The sequence below is a fragment of the Gossypium raimondii genome, chromosome 8, assembly GCF_025698545.1.
Source record: "Gossypium raimondii isolate GPD5lz chromosome 8, ASM2569854v1, whole genome shotgun sequence".
NCBI lineage: Eukaryota > Viridiplantae > Streptophyta > Magnoliopsida > Malvales > Malvaceae > Gossypium > Gossypium raimondii.
The window spans coordinates 13793824-13809677 of NC_068572.1; the positions used below are offsets into that span (position 1 = coordinate 13793824).

The 15854-nt window shown below is 33.7% G+C and overlaps 1 pseudogene; it reads left to right on the plus strand.

The window, feature by feature from the left end:
- Nucleotides 1–1875: 1875 nt before the first annotated feature.
- LOC105790866 (DEAD-box ATP-dependent RNA helicase 37-like) lies at nucleotides 1876–13768 on the plus strand (annotated as a pseudogene).
- The last annotated feature ends 2086 nt before the right edge of the window (nucleotides 13769–15854 follow it).

Consider the following 15854-nt stretch of genomic DNA (forward strand, 5'->3'; position numbering starts at 1 on the left):
AGGGAGTGCGTCGGAAGAAAAAAGGAAATTTTGGCTTTCTGTGTCATGCAAATCTTGTGATGCCGATGTCGACGACTGCGTCCGGAGCGATGGTGATGGTCGGATTTTGGGTAGGTGCGGAGAGGAGAGAGACTTGAGAGAAATTTTTTGAGTTTTTTTTAGGAAAGAAAGAAAATGAATTTTTTTTAAAATTTTGGTTTAAATAGAAAAGCAAAACGACGCCGTTTTAAGGGTTGAGCTCAGAGGCCAAAACGACGTCGTTTTGGCATCTGACCTAAGATCCGACCCGCCCCCTTTAAGAGGATCCGCATGTTTTTTAAAAATGGGTTATTTGCGCGTGCAGTCCTTCCGCTTTTGTGACGTGTTGCAATTTGGTTTTTTCTCTTTCTTTTATTTTATTTTAATTTTGCCGCATAATTTTAATTCTGTTTCATTTTAGTCCCGCGCAAAGTGATGCGTTTTGGAGGGCGGGATATTTACTATTTCAGTCCCTCCATTTCATTCGCGTAGTGCAATTCGGTCCTTTGCCTTATTTTATTTCCGATTTCTCCCCTGAGATTTTGTTTTATTTTCAATTTAGTCTTGTTATTGTTATTATTATTATTAAACTTATTATTATTATTATTATCCTTATTATCATTACTAGTATTATTATTAATGTTATTACTTTATTATTATTATTTTTAATACTATTAATATTATTATTGCCCTTATGTGTATTGTATTGCTTATTGGTACTTATCGATTATTTGTCATCCATTAGAGTACTTTTTTGGTTTACGAATTATTGCTTCATATTGCATATTTTCATTTCCATCATGCTTTATTTGCTCCAATATTATGTTTAATATGGTTTAAGTTTTGGGAATCATTTTTCAAGAGAACACAATATTCGGTATTTGGGATCTTCGAAAGGATTGGGCCATAACGTATTGGGTTCCAATTTTTCTCGTTGAATCCAAATAATTGAGAATATTCTTTAATCAAAACACATAAATAAAAAGCTCATTATCGGGAATTCGATACGTTGTGTCCTAACGCATTAGATATGACATGTGGATTTCTCGAGATGAGATTTTTTTCTAAAAAATAATAAAGACAATATTCAATATTTGGAATTTTGAGAAATTGTGCCCTAACGTATTGGGCTACGATTTCTTCATCTGACTTAAACAATTGAATATCTTTTTAAATTTTATTGCATGAGTTTTTTTTAGGACAATCTCATTTTTGAGGAGGTGAAATATCATGCCCTAACTCATTGGGTGTGACATTGTCTCTCTCCAGAATTAGAGGGTTTTAACGTGTAATTTGATTTATACAAGTTTTTTTAATACAAGGATCGTAATTTAAAATCTTTACACATTTTTTATATTAAGACACTAATTAATCAACAAGGTACAAATTTTGGGTGTGTCGAGAGTGTTAACCCTTCCTCGTGCGTAATCGACTCCCGAACTTGTTTTCTGGATTTTATAAGACCAAAAATTATCGTTTTAATAAATTTAAATTTTTATTAAAATAATTTAATTATGAGGTGATCCGATCACACCTACATAAAAAAGGATTGGTGACGACTCTATTTTCGTCTTTTCAAAATTTAAGTCGATCCCCTTCTTTTTCAAAAAATGGTTTCAACAACGATTTTGTTTAAATTGACCTGTTGCATTTGGGTGACTGATGATGTAAGTTTGATAGGATCATTTGTTTCATGGATTATTTTTAATTTCTTTATATGATTTGATTAGGTTTGAAAATTTCCAGATTGGAAAATAGTTTGGTGGATTTTGACAGGACATTGAAGTGAATTCTTGTATTTTGAAAAAAAAAAGGGGTTTGTTAAAGTTTTTGGAATCTTAGTGTTTGTGAATTGTGATGACTACACGAACATCATGGGTGGATTTGGCTGCGGATTATGCAGCTTAGAATATAGATGTTGGTTCTTCTTCTGCTAGCAATGGAGCTGTTGGTACCACCTCCGCTAGTGGTTGACCGGTTTACGTTCCTCGACATCTTCGAGATCATCCACCTTCTACACACCCACTTGCTCCCACTTCATCTGGCCTTGTTTCAAGTAATGACCAACCTAGATATGGTAATCTCCTTGGATTATTCCAAGGAATGATGATAACAACTAATCAGGGTATGGTAATGGTAGTGGTGGTAGTCGAATTGGTGAATGTGGTGGCAGAACTGGAGGTAGGGGTTGTAGAGAAAGGGAAGCCAATCCATTTGGAAATGATGACGATGTAAAGCAGGTGTTTAGTGAGTAAGAGAGTACTGGGATCAGTTTTTATGCCTTTGAAGACATTCTCGTGGAAACAAGTGGCGATAATGTGCCACCGCCTATCAATAATTTTGTAGAGATTGATTTGGGCGAGGCGCTAATCTAAAAATCCCAAGGTGCATGTATGTAAGCCAACACCTGTTCAATGGTATGCCATCCCCATTTGACTTGCAGGGTAGGATTTGATGGCATGTGCCCAGATTGATTCTGAAAAGACATATGCTTTTTGTTTTCCAATCATTAGTGGAATTATGAGAGGCTAGGTTCCTTAAAGACCATTACTGAGGCACGTACAATATACCAACTACATTTTATTCTCTCCTATCAGAGAGCTCTCAATGCAAGTACGTGTCATGTTTTTGAAATTTATAAGTTTTGCTTCTATTAATATCTTTGAATTTATGTTTTGTGATATTATTGCAGATACATGATGAAGGCTAAAAGTTCTCTTATAAATCGATGCTACGGTAGTTGTTGTTTATGGAGGTGCACCTATTAACCAACAGGTACTTTTCCTTCCTTCCTATTTCCTTTCATTTTAACCCTCATTATTTGTTTTTACTTTAATTAGCACTACCTAATACAATAGTGTTATAATATCAACTCCTAGAAATGAAAAACATTGCACTCTAATTTTGCTGGTCAGAGTGAAACTATATGTTCTGTTTGCTAGTAGGGCAATAAAATTGATTTCTTTGGCATACTTTTGTTATTTAGTTTGTTGGTTTTCAATCATGTTTTATGTTCACTCTTAACATTAAAGTCTAGACTGTTGCTATTCAGGCTTTTGATTTTCTGTGCATGCAGAAAATGGCCTCTGATTTTCTTGCAAAATATATTTTCATGGCTATGAACCGAGTTGGATCTGGCACTGGTTTGATTGTACAGAGAGTAGAATTTTTTCATGAATCTGACGAAAGAAGTCACCGTACGGACACCTTCTTCATGCTCAGAAAGCAAATGGTGTCCAAGGCAAGGTATTATTGATTTGTAATTCTAGTACTCATTCTAATGATGTTAATGGAAATTCCTGTATGACTCAGATTAGATGTACTTGTAAATCATTTGTCTTCTCTACGATTTTGTGAATTTGACTGTAGTTTCCATTTTGTTTAACATTTTAATCTTATTCTTGCAGTAAGCTCATACATTAGGCTTTTGATGAAACAAAAAGGAATTTGATTCGTTGGAACATTGGCTATGCATGAATGATTTTTCTACAACTACCATTCACAGTGATAGACCCTGCATGTAAATATGCATCTTTCTGTTTACTTTTCCTATTCTTTATGCACGCTACTTATATTTAAATGAGTTGTTAGTCTTATGGATAGAAGAGTATTTAAACCATAAAATATTTGCTTTTGGCTTATAGGTTTGCCTAGCTTTATATTTTTAGTTAGGACAAGTTACCGCTAATATGGCATGGTATTTAATAATAAATAAATGGATAAACTTACATAAAACATGCAGCCAAGGAAGTAAAGATTTTGTGGATGCCTAAGTTGGAATTTTGCATTTTCTTGGAAGGGAATATAAGGCTTGACCAGAACAGAAAAATGATTACTAAGCTAGTTCATAAGCTTTCGTATGTAATAGACATTTTTTTTGTGATTGTTTTAAAAGATTAAGCTTGCTTATTTTTATCTTTGCTTGTGGGTTTATGCAACCATGGTGTTACAATCCTAAGTTATGAATCGAGTCACTAGACAATTTGTAGAAAAATCATTTGACTCAATGGGATTTTCCCCTTATTTTGTTTCTTTTACGTGAACTTTTGAACCTATAATGAACAAGTGGAACTCGTCGAAGGTAATTCCAAACTTGTTAAGAGAGAGTGTCACATTCCAAAAACTAGGTTAGAGGAAATCGGGTTAGTGAAACCAAGAGTGGTTACATCCGGCTTTTGAGTTAAAATTGTGAAAAATATTATTAAGTAAATTGGTTTGTTTCAATGGATAAGTGCTCTAGAGGTGTATTTGAGCTCTTGTGTACAAATTTGTTTTTGCTAAATTTCTATTATTTTTGTCTTAATCCTATCCCCAAATCATTTGCATAAATAATATTTGTGCTCAATCAATGACAAGAATGGGTCAATTGGTTCAATGGTAAGGCCTCAACTTACCTTTTGGTCTTGTATTCAAATCTCTCGATGAGGATCAGGCGGTGAGGTTATGGGTAATTTTAATTAGTTTTAATTTTCATTTTATTCTCCTAATAATAATAATAATAATTTTTTTCCTTAAATTTTTCCCTATTTTTGTGCCCACGTTCCCACTCCCTTTTCTTCATTCTTTTTTTTTTCTTTCTATTCTTTCTTTCTTCATGTCGTTTTGTTTTGTTTTTGTTGTTCAAAATTTCATTTGTAATTTTGTTTTTTTTCCTTACCCTTTTTCCCAAAGATGGCCTTTTCATTCTTTCTCTTTTGATCAGAATCGAGTGCATATTTGAGGTTGGGTAAGTCTTTATGTATTTATTTATTAATTATTGATGTTTCTTCTTCTTTTCTTAGGTGCTTTGCAAAGTGAGTAATTTTTTTATGAAACTTTTTATGCTTTGATGCAAATAGGAGAAGATCGAGAGACGGTAGAACCTTCGGCAAACTAAGTTCTCATTTTAAGTTGTTACGTTCAAGGGTAAGTAGTTTCGCCATGTAGGAGTTGTTTTTGTTTTGTAATTAAAAGTTCTTTTGACGTTGGTGTCATCGATTCGATCAATCGAGGTTAGCAAAAAAATCGTGTTGATTAATTTGTGTGAGTTATCAATTTAGGTTACAGGATTGCTCATTTGTAAATCTTCATCGAGAGAAAATCAGGTGTGTGACACTAACCTAGAAACACGATTAGAACTTAGAAAAACCCGATAAAAAAGGGTTTGTTTTGAAACTGCACTGTGTCATACGGTCGTGTGGATGGTCGTGTGCACTATATGGGTGTGTGGTCGGCCGTGTGGAGTACACGAACATGTGTGATTACACAGACAATTCAGGTAGGCCGTGTGTACAGCATGGGCTTGTGGCTGGCCGTGTGGCTGGCCGTGTGACAGGTCATATGGAGCACACGGGCGTGTGTGATTACACAATCTAAACGGGTAGGCCATGTGGACCCATTTTTTTTTGGAAAATTTCATCTAGGCCGTATGACTCCAAAATTCGTATTTAAACCTTCTGTCAAGTCTGCTTAGTAAATAAGACTTGATATATGACATCTGTTGATATGTGCTATGAGTAAGGCATGTGAAAAATACATTTAGATTCCATGTTCTAATAATTTTGAAAGCATGATTACGTATGATATGCATGACTCGGATTAACAAATTCGGTGTAGGCTATATTATATAATTTGTGATAATAACATTTACATAAGCATGTCATATTTCTGATTCGTTATGATTATATGTTAGCATGCTCGTGTGTCTGCATTGGGGGTGGGATTTGATATGTGACGGAGGAAGTGTATTTTGGCAGTATTACTACAATTTTGGTGGTTAAACCACAATATCTGTCCGGTAGCTCAGTTGAAACATTTATGAGTGGCATACCCCCACGACTCAGTGTGATTGGTTGGATGGACTCTTGTAGTCCTATTTGGTGTGATTGGTTGGTCGGAATTGTTGTGTTGCGGATAGGGGTAGGATCTACGTTTGCATTTGTATCTAAATATGAATGTGCATTTTTATATGATCTACGTTTCGAGAAAATATGACATTCTGATATGATATTTGGTGTTGGATATATACCATCTTGATCTGTTATTTGCATATGTAAACATTATAAGAAAAAATAGTACTGTTTTGATTCATTACATTTGTGCATGTTATAAGTTAAATTCGATTTGTAGGCCAAGTCATACATTGGGCTTCCAGCTCACTTGTTTGTTAAATATGTTTTAGGTGATCTTCAAACTTAGGATCCGACGATGTGCAGGAGCTTGGAATGGTTTCCACATTAAATGGTTTGTTTTGGTTAGTAAATCAAGATTTCCGGAGTTTTTATTTTCGAACTAATTTTTTCAAATTCGATTTTGTTTTTAGGCTTGTTTTGGTTTTTTCTTTATTCGTCAGTATTTAATATTTTTGAGCATAAAACTGTAAATCACATGAGTTAACAAATTAGATTTTGATTTTTTAAAACTAAAAAAAGCTAAGGGTTTTCCGATCCAAATTTGAAATGGGTTTTATAAAAAATCATAAAGAATGATTCAAAATATACCCAATTGGAAAATTGAACGTTTTCACTTATCGAGATCATGATTTTCAAATTAACAAATTTAAAATTTCTGCTACAAAGTTTTATTCAGAATTACGAGTTTTATAAAGCAAGCAATATCAGGGAGATGATTTCAAAAAAATTGGATTTTAAGTTAGCATATGATAAATTCGCATAAGCGTTTTAAGGGTGTCAAATTTTTCTATCAAAGAATTATGGTAAGTTTTATACAACTTTAATTTTCAATTTTGTAACGAGTCACATTTTGGAAAGTAAAGATTTCAATGCATTATTTTAACCTTCAAGATTTAGCTATAACATCTAGGTCGGGTTTGGGGTGTTACATTTAGTGGTATTAGAACCAGGTTGTAAAGCTCGGGTTGTGATTTTTGGGTTCCAAAATTTTCCATATGAAACTTTTTTAATACGAAATTTAGAATTCTGTTAAAATTTTGATGTCTGATTATGATATGTAAATTCGAGCCTCTGACGCTGATCCAAGTAAGTATGCACTCTTCAGTTAATTGTACTTCAGTTATTTTTACTTTAGTACTTTTGTAAAACTATTAGATTTAGAGGCTATAAAATAAGACATCTCTACCCTAAGATAAGTATATCAACTTAACTTTAGACTAAGGGTTTAAACATAAAACTAAGCTAAACTGTTGTGGGAGTTTCGAACTATAGAAAGTAAGATGAGTTTCTATGGAATATGTGATCATGGTGCGCAAGGACATGGCGGATGTCGGCAAATGGATCACGCTGAGTCCTCTTCCCGAGACAACACGCCCAACTTAGTTATAAATGAGACTATGGAGATGCTCATTTCTGTTTGGGGATGATGTGTCCCAAGTGCTGCTAAGAGTTTTTTAAGGGTCGTTAGGCCCCAATTTGGATCCATGCATCAAGGTTCAGTAACTGAGCAACTTCAGTCGAATGAGATCAAGTAAGTAGAAGAGTTTAATTGCTTAGAAAGAGGAAAAGGAAAGGAATAATCACGAAATAAGATGAGTTCTAGTCCTATTGACTTGAATCTACGAATTAGGAAATGGGCCAGGATAGTTAGGCCTCAGTGGGTTGAGGCAGTTAGGGCCGTAGATCAAGTTCTGATTTATGATTTGGATGGTAGGTGCCATTTGGGCAAATGTTGTAGGCAAACGGGGTGTGTTTTAGATGTGGATCCATTTAGTATCGTGTTAGGGATTGTTCACGACTCTCTCTTAATCGTATGCAAGCTTCGCCTCAGAGGGGGAATTGGGAACTGGTTAGTGTATCTAGGCGTTGAGAAGATCAAGACGCATCTGACAATAATACAAGTATATTTGCAATCTATGTCAATTTTACCCTATATTGATTAAGTGTTTGATTGTCATTGGAATTTTGATACTTTGAGATTGTGAAATCGTTAGTGATATTCATGTAGAAAGATTTTTTAGACAATCTGAGGTGGAGAATGGAAAGTTAGTTAAAAAAAATACTGGTTTAAGAGTGATATATTGTTTGGATTTGCATTAAAATCAGAGTTGCTGAGCAACAACGTGGTGATTAGTATGAAAGAGAAAATATCAGACTGTGTGGTTAAGTGAGACAACAAGAATTTTGAGGACGAAATTTTTTTAAGGAGGGGAGAGTGGTCACATCTTAAAAACTGGGTTAAAAGAAATTGAGTTAGTGAAACCAAGAGTGGTTACGTCTGACTTTTGAGTTAAGGTTGTGAAAAAATTTAACAAGTAAATTGGTCTATTTCAATGGATAAGTGCTCTGGATGTATATTTGAGGTTCTGTGTTCAAATCTCTCTGTGTGAAATTTTTGTTATTTATGTCCTAATCCTATCCCTAAATCATCTGGCATAAATAATATTTGTGCTCAACTAATGACAACAATGAACCTATTGGTTCAATGGTGAGGTTTCAGCTTACCCTTTGGTCTTGTATTCGAATCTCTGCATAAGCAAAAGAAAAATTATTTTAGTGTGTGTCGCCCATGTAGTGGTATTTGGGTTTACTTTTGAACTCTTGGAAAATCTGTCTAGATGAGGATCACGTAGTGGGGTTGTGGGTAGTAATAATAATAATAATAATAATAGTAATTTGTTTTCCTTAATTTTTCCCCATTTCCGTGCCCACATTCCCACTCCCATTTTTTTCATTCCTTTTCTTTTTCTTTTCTTTCTTTCTTTATGTCGTTTTCTTTTCTTTTTGGTCTACAAATTTTCATTTGCAATTTTGTTTTTTTTCTTTACCCATTTTCCTAAATATGACTATTGTTATTATTGATATTTATTGTGTGTTTCTTAAGTGCTTTGCAAAGAGAGTAATTTTTTATGAAAGTGTTTACGCTTTGATGTAAATAGGAGAAAATCATCAGATGGTAGAACCCCTTGTAAACTAAGTTCTCGTTTTAAGTCACTGTTACGTTCGAGGGTAAGTAGTTCAGCCATGTAGGAGTTGTTGTTGTTTTGTAATTAAAGGTTCTTTTGACGTTGGTGTTATTGATTCGATCAATTAGGGTTAGCGAAAAAAAATCGTATTGATTAATTTGTGCGCGTTATCAATTTAGGTTACGGGATTGCTTATTCGTGAATCTTCATCGACAGAAAATCAGGTGTGTGACACTAACCCAAAAATGCGATTAGAACTTGAAAAAACTTGAGAAACAGTGGTTGTTTCGAAACTACATTGCATCACACGGTTGTGTGGCTGGTCGTGTGCACCACATGGGAATGCGGTCGGTCGTGTGTAGCAAACGGGCATGTCTGATTACACAGGCAATTTAGGTAGGTCGTGTGCAGCACAGGAGTGTATCGTTGGCCGTGTGTAAGGCCTTGAGGAGCACATGGGCGCTTATGATTACACGGTCTGAACGGGTACGTCCTGTGGGCCCATTTTGTTGGAAAATTTCATCTAAGCCCTTATGAATCTGAAATTTGTATTTAAACTTTCTATGGGGTCCGCTTGGTAAATAAGACTCAATATACGACATCTTTTGATATGTGTTATAAGTAAGGCATGTGAAAAATACATTTACGTTCCATGTTCTAATACTTTCGAAAGCATGATTACATATGGTATGCATGACTCAGATTAACAAATTCGGTGTAGGCTATATGATATAATTTTTTATATTGACATTTACATAAGCATGTCTTATTTTTGATTTGTTACGATTATATGTTAGGAGGTTAGTGCATGTGCATTGTGGTGGAATTTGATATATGATGGAGGAAGTGTATTTTGGTAGTATTACTGCAATTTTGGCGATTAAACCACAGTATCTGTCTGGCAGCTCAGCTGAAACATTTATGACTGGCATACCACCACGAATCGGTGTGATTTTTTGGATGGACTCTTATAGTCTTATTTGGTGTGATTGTTTGGTCGGAGTTGGTGTGTAGCGAATGGGGGTAGGATCTGTGTTTGCATTTGTATTTGAATATGAATGTGCATTTGCATCTAATATACGTTTCGAGAAAATAATACATTCTAATCTAATATTTGGTTTTGGACATATGACATCTTTATCTGTTATTTGCATATGTAAACATTAGAAGAAAAAAAATATTTTTTTGATTAATTACATTTGTACATGTTATAAGTCATACACTAGGCTTCTAGCTCACTTGTTTGTTAAATATATTTCAGGTGATTTTCAGACTTAGGACCAGATGGCATGCAGGAGCTCAAATTAATTTCCACATTAAATTGTCTGTTTTGGTTAGTATATCAAGATTTCAAGGCTTCTGATTTTCAGACTAAGTTTTCCAAATTTGATTTTTTTGGGCTTTTTTTGGTTTTTGCTTTCTTCGTTGGTATTTAATATTTTTGAGTATAAAACTGTAAATCACATCAATTAACAAATTAGATTTCAGTTTTCAAAGCTAAAATAAGCTAAGGGTTTTTCGCTGCAATTTTGAAATGGGTTTTATGAAAAATAATAATGAAAGATTCAAAATACGCCCAATTTGCGAACTGTACGTTTTCACTTATCGAGATCATGGTTTTCAAATTATCAACTATAAAATTTCTGCTACAAATTTTTATTCAGAATTACAAGTTTTATGAAGCAACCAACATAAGCACAATGATTTCAAAAAATTGGGATTTTAGGTTAGCAGATGATAAATTCACATAAGCGTTTTAAGGGTGTCAAATTTTTCTATCAAAGAATTGTGGCGAGTTTTATAAAACTTTGATTTTTTGATTTCATAGCGAGTCACATTTTGGAAAGTAAAGAGTTCAACATATTATTGTAACCTTCCAGAGCCTGCCATAACGTCTAGACCGGGTTTGGGGTGTTACAAAAAGTCTTAAACCTTTGAATATTGGAATAAATTCTGACTTAATTTTATTTCTAGCAATCAACCTCTTAATTAGAGGTTAGATGGGTTTACTTGTTTGAATAAAAGACTTATAAGCTACGTAAATTAAAATAATAAGTCTAAATAAAGAAAGGCTCATAGTATCTCTCTAAATAAAGAAAGACTCCTAATATTTCTCTAAAATATTTTTCATTAAAAATCCTTTAAAGATATAAAATACTCATAAATAAAATATTGTAATAAACTAATCCAATAATTCATTGACGTCTAACACATGATTCTTTTCCTAGTTTAGTAATTTTGAGATGGTTTTGTTTTCTTTACGGTTAAGTTTGAAGACTTATAAATAATTTAATTTGTTTTTGCTTTCATTTGTTGAGTAGTTCTTATGCTACATGTCTATATTATTAAAGATTAAATATAATCTAAAAATTAGAGAATCCTCTAATTCTTTATTCTTATCATATGGGTAAAAGGAAACTCTTTATTTATGTATTCTTTGTGAAAAGTGAATAATCATCTTAGGGGTCATACTAACATATCTTTGGCATGGGTCCCTACTTAATAGGATATAGGAGCACACTGAAGGCAAAGGGCCTTGCAAAAACCTAAGTAGCGATTTCATTGGTAGAAGTAATACATAAAACAACTCGTGCTTTATGTTGCTTTTTGCAACTTACTGTGTTTTACCTATTACTTCCTACTTTTGGAAGGTGAATTATTTTCGTTATTTGGCCATACAATTATTTTGGTTATTTGGCCATACAATTATTTGTTCATATTACATTGGTAGAAGTAATATGTTTTAGCCTCATTCTTAGTGCGTTTTCAGATGATAATTTGATTTAAAATGGTGAATTTTATGCTCCTAATATTTTAAATTCATGTTTCTATACTTAAAAGAGCATTTGGGAGCAAAAAGAGCGAAAATCAAAAATCGGAGCAAGTTTCAGGAGGCACACGGGCTGAGCCATTCCACACAGGATGGATACACGGCTCACACGGGCTACCACACAATCATGTGCTAGACCGTGTTGGTTTCACGAACTGCACGCCAAACACATGGAAAAATGCAACTTTTAGGTTTTTCAGGCATTCTAAGACCTATATGTACCAAGTATAAGAAGAGGGGAGGAGGCCATTAGAGAATACTAAAGAAAACAACTCAGAAAACACCATTGGAGTCGACTCTGAAGTAGATTTCCATCAAGATTGAAGATCTCCTCTTGATTCATTTGAAGTTTATTATGGCTTTCTTTGTTTCTTGTGGTTATACCATCTTTTGGATATTTTTATTTGCGATTATGAACTAATTTTCTAAATACTTAGGGGAGATGAACCCTATGATGAATTTTGTCATTTGATTTCTGTTTTATGCAATAAATACTTGGATCTTATTCTCAATTATGTGTGTTTAGTTCTTGGTTTAATATTTCTAAATTATTAATCCATGATTGATGTGCTTAAAATTAGAGGAGGAATAAACCCTGTTTAAGAGTAGATCTAGTGTAATTGAGTGGAGTTGCATGCAATCCTAGAAATAAAACAACATGAATCTACTAGATTAGAGTCAAATCTAATAGGGGGATCCATAGATCGAGTTAATTTGACAATAAGGGTTTTAATTAGAAAGCAATTTTAATTAATCAAGCTAGAATCAGTTGCTCTTAGTCTTAAAGAGAGATATTAGCATAATTTAGGAAGTATTGTGGATCAAGATACTAAGTGAAGAAATTGCGTAATTTAGATTGATAACAACAGATGAAGTCTAGGTGGATTCTTTCCTGGGTATTTGTTAATAGATTACTTTCTTGATTTGTTCTTTTTCATGTTCTTTAGTTAATTAATTTAGTAAATTTTAGTTTTAATCAATTACTCCAATTTATCGGTTAAAAAATAGAAAGACAGTAATTACTAGTACTTTTAGTTCTCGTCGGAACGATATATTTGCTCATTGTAGCCATACTATTAATTGATAAGGGCATTTGTCTTTGTCAGATTTTTAGTTGGTTTACGACTGCATCATGTTTTTGGCGCCGTTATCGAGATTTCTATTAATTCAGTCATTTTTTATTTTAATATTTTTATTTTTATTTAATTTTTACATTTTAATTTTTCATTTGTTACTTCTGGCAGGTTCTTTTGGTTTATGACTAAAGGAAACCTGCTGGATCCATTACGGTTTTATAGTGAGATTGAAAAGACTGCTCGTAGAAATTTCAAAGAGGTTAGAAAAGCAAGGTAAAGTCAACAAAATTTAGTAGATGATCAAGAGGAAAATGATATTACTATGGGATGGGTGATAATCAAAATAATCATGTAACGCCCTAAAATTTCTAATTTCGTTATTGTGAAAATATGAAACAAATATCTGTCAGCTTTAATGGTTTTGTGTTCTGGGAGTGTTTGGGAGGTCCCAAGTTTAAGCCTTCGCTTGGGCAAATTTTGGTATTTTGAATGAATTAGGTCTTACTCTTGTTCAGTAGGCTTTTATTTGATTATTGGGTAAATTACATAAGAATGGACCTACTGGTCTAGTGGTTAAATGGTGTGTTATTATGGTGGAGGTCATGTGTTCGAATCCCTATGCAGGTAAGGGTATTTTTTTTTGCTCAGATTTTGGGATAGAGTTTTGTAATAAGGGATTCTAAATAGTGGATGTGTAGCGGGAATTAGGGGAGAAGATTAAGGGATTTCGGGGGTTATCGGGATTTTATTTTATTTTTTTCACATAACCGAATTTTGACTCTCTTTTCCAAAAAAAAATTCGGCCATCTATTCTTCTCCCTCTCCTCTTGCCAAAATTTTCTGAGATTTTCCATCTTTTTCTTATTTTTCTTCCTCTTGATTTTTCCTTAATCCATTTATTTTCCTTCGTTTTCGCAGGCGGTTAGTGCTTGTTCAGTTTTGATAAGTGTTTCTCTTTGTTTCTATCATGAATCTCTTAATGACTGAAGTGATAATGTTTTTTCTCTTGGGAGTAAGGGGAGGCTCGAACTGGTGAATTCGGTGTTCTCATTTTAACAATAGTTAAACAGAGGGTTACTGTCGGTGGTAAGTTGGGTTTCTGTTTGTTCTTGGTTGTCAATTCACTTGTAAATCCATGAAATTGATGTTTAATATCTTTATTATAGGCTTTGGAGTGCTCAGGGGACTATTTTAGCATAAAAAACCAGATTTGTACCCGAAACGCAAAAAAAAAGGATTCAACGTAAAGCCGAAATTGTTTGCTGTTTGGACAGCAACAGTAGGCTAACATTGAAAAATTGTCATAAATTGTGGAAATCGAATTAGAGAATTAATAAAATATGGAATTAAAGCTTATTGAGTCTAGTTTCTCAGAGAAGAAACAATGTATGTAATGAAATTGTAAATCCTGAGTTATAATAAACTTTGTGAGACAAGGTCAGAATGAATTTGGGTTCTCCTGTTCTTTCTAACAATTTTATGGTAGAAAGGTATTTAAGTCTAGTTTCAAAGACATTAAGCTGATCTTAATTTAGAATTTTGTAGCTCAAGATATAAATAATTTTGTAACAGTGACTCAAGTAGACAGCTTTGAAGGAACATATAAGTAAATAGTGAAAATATATATGAATAATTAACTAGCACGGGTTACATTAAAAATGGATCACATGGCCAAGGCTAATTTGGGCCGAGTGGGCCACATAGGTGTGTGAGCCCATTTATCTGAAAAGTTCTGTAAGATTGCACAGGTCGCCCAAGTCGACTGTGGACCTAATGTAGGGTCGGTAAGCTTTACTTAGAGCCCTATATGTGTGATCTATCTGTCTGATTTCTATACCGAGCATGAGTTATGATATCTAAATGTATGTACTATTAATTACAAAATGGCATGACCTATTTTGTATGTTGCATTGCATCGGGGTGGGTTGATGATTTGGCAGCTCAGGTGCAACCTTCTGGTTATGTGCCAAATTTCAGTATAGCATGGTGTGTAGGGATGGGTGGATTGATTTAATCCCACATGGTGTGTAGGGTTGGACGAAGATGGTGTGTAGAGGCTGGTGGGTAGGATTCTGATTTACTGTATCTACATTCTATATCTGAAATGGGCCAAGGCCTTAATGTATTTCTGAGACTGTATCTGAATTGGATAAGGCCCAAACTGATTTTGTGATGGGCATAGGCCCCAAACTGCATCTATCTGAATTTTGTTGATTATCTATATGCGTATTTTCTGTGGGGATTACACACCAAGTTTGCGAAAACTCACCCTTTCTCTATTTAATTTGTACAGGTAATCCCTAGACTTAACGGTGGCCACACGCAAAGTTTAGACTATTTTCTGTTAATGCCTAGAATTTATTATTTATTTGGGGTTTTTGATTTATCTTCTGGACTATGGAGAGGTTGGCTTTAAATTTAGGACTTTACACTGTTTTTTATGGATTTTTTAAAAAATTGCAACTCTACAAAACATGGTTTTTTTTCTAAACACTAAAGTTTTTCTTAAATAGAAACGGTTTTCCCTAAAATAATTGGTTACAAAAGGTTCCTCTAAGAGACAAGTTTTAAAGCAAATCAACTAGTTTTTTTTTAATTAAATAAAAGTTAACTTATTGTAATGGTTTTTAAACTCGACAATCTTGTCTTCAAATCCCTTTCCATGTGACATCGCCAGATTCGACCATAACGTCTAGGCCGAGTTTGGGATGTTACATTTAGTGGTATCAGAGCCAGGTTGCAAAACTCGACTGTGGATTATGGGTTTTATAAAAATTGGGCTTTTAAAAAATTGATTGATTTCCAAATGGTTTAAAATGTTTTTACTGAGTAAGTGGTTCATCGAGTCTCCGACGCCGATCCTGTAGGTATTCTGAACTGTGATTTGTTTTAAACTGAAACTGTCATTGATAGTATATTCTGAAACTACTATAGGTAGTAAACTGTACTGAAAACACTTTAGTTAGTGTATACTAAAAATTGTAGAGAAATTGGAAACTATAGCGAGACTGCAATTTACAAAAACGAACTCTAAATAACCGATACTATTTTACATAAAACATTTGTTAATAAA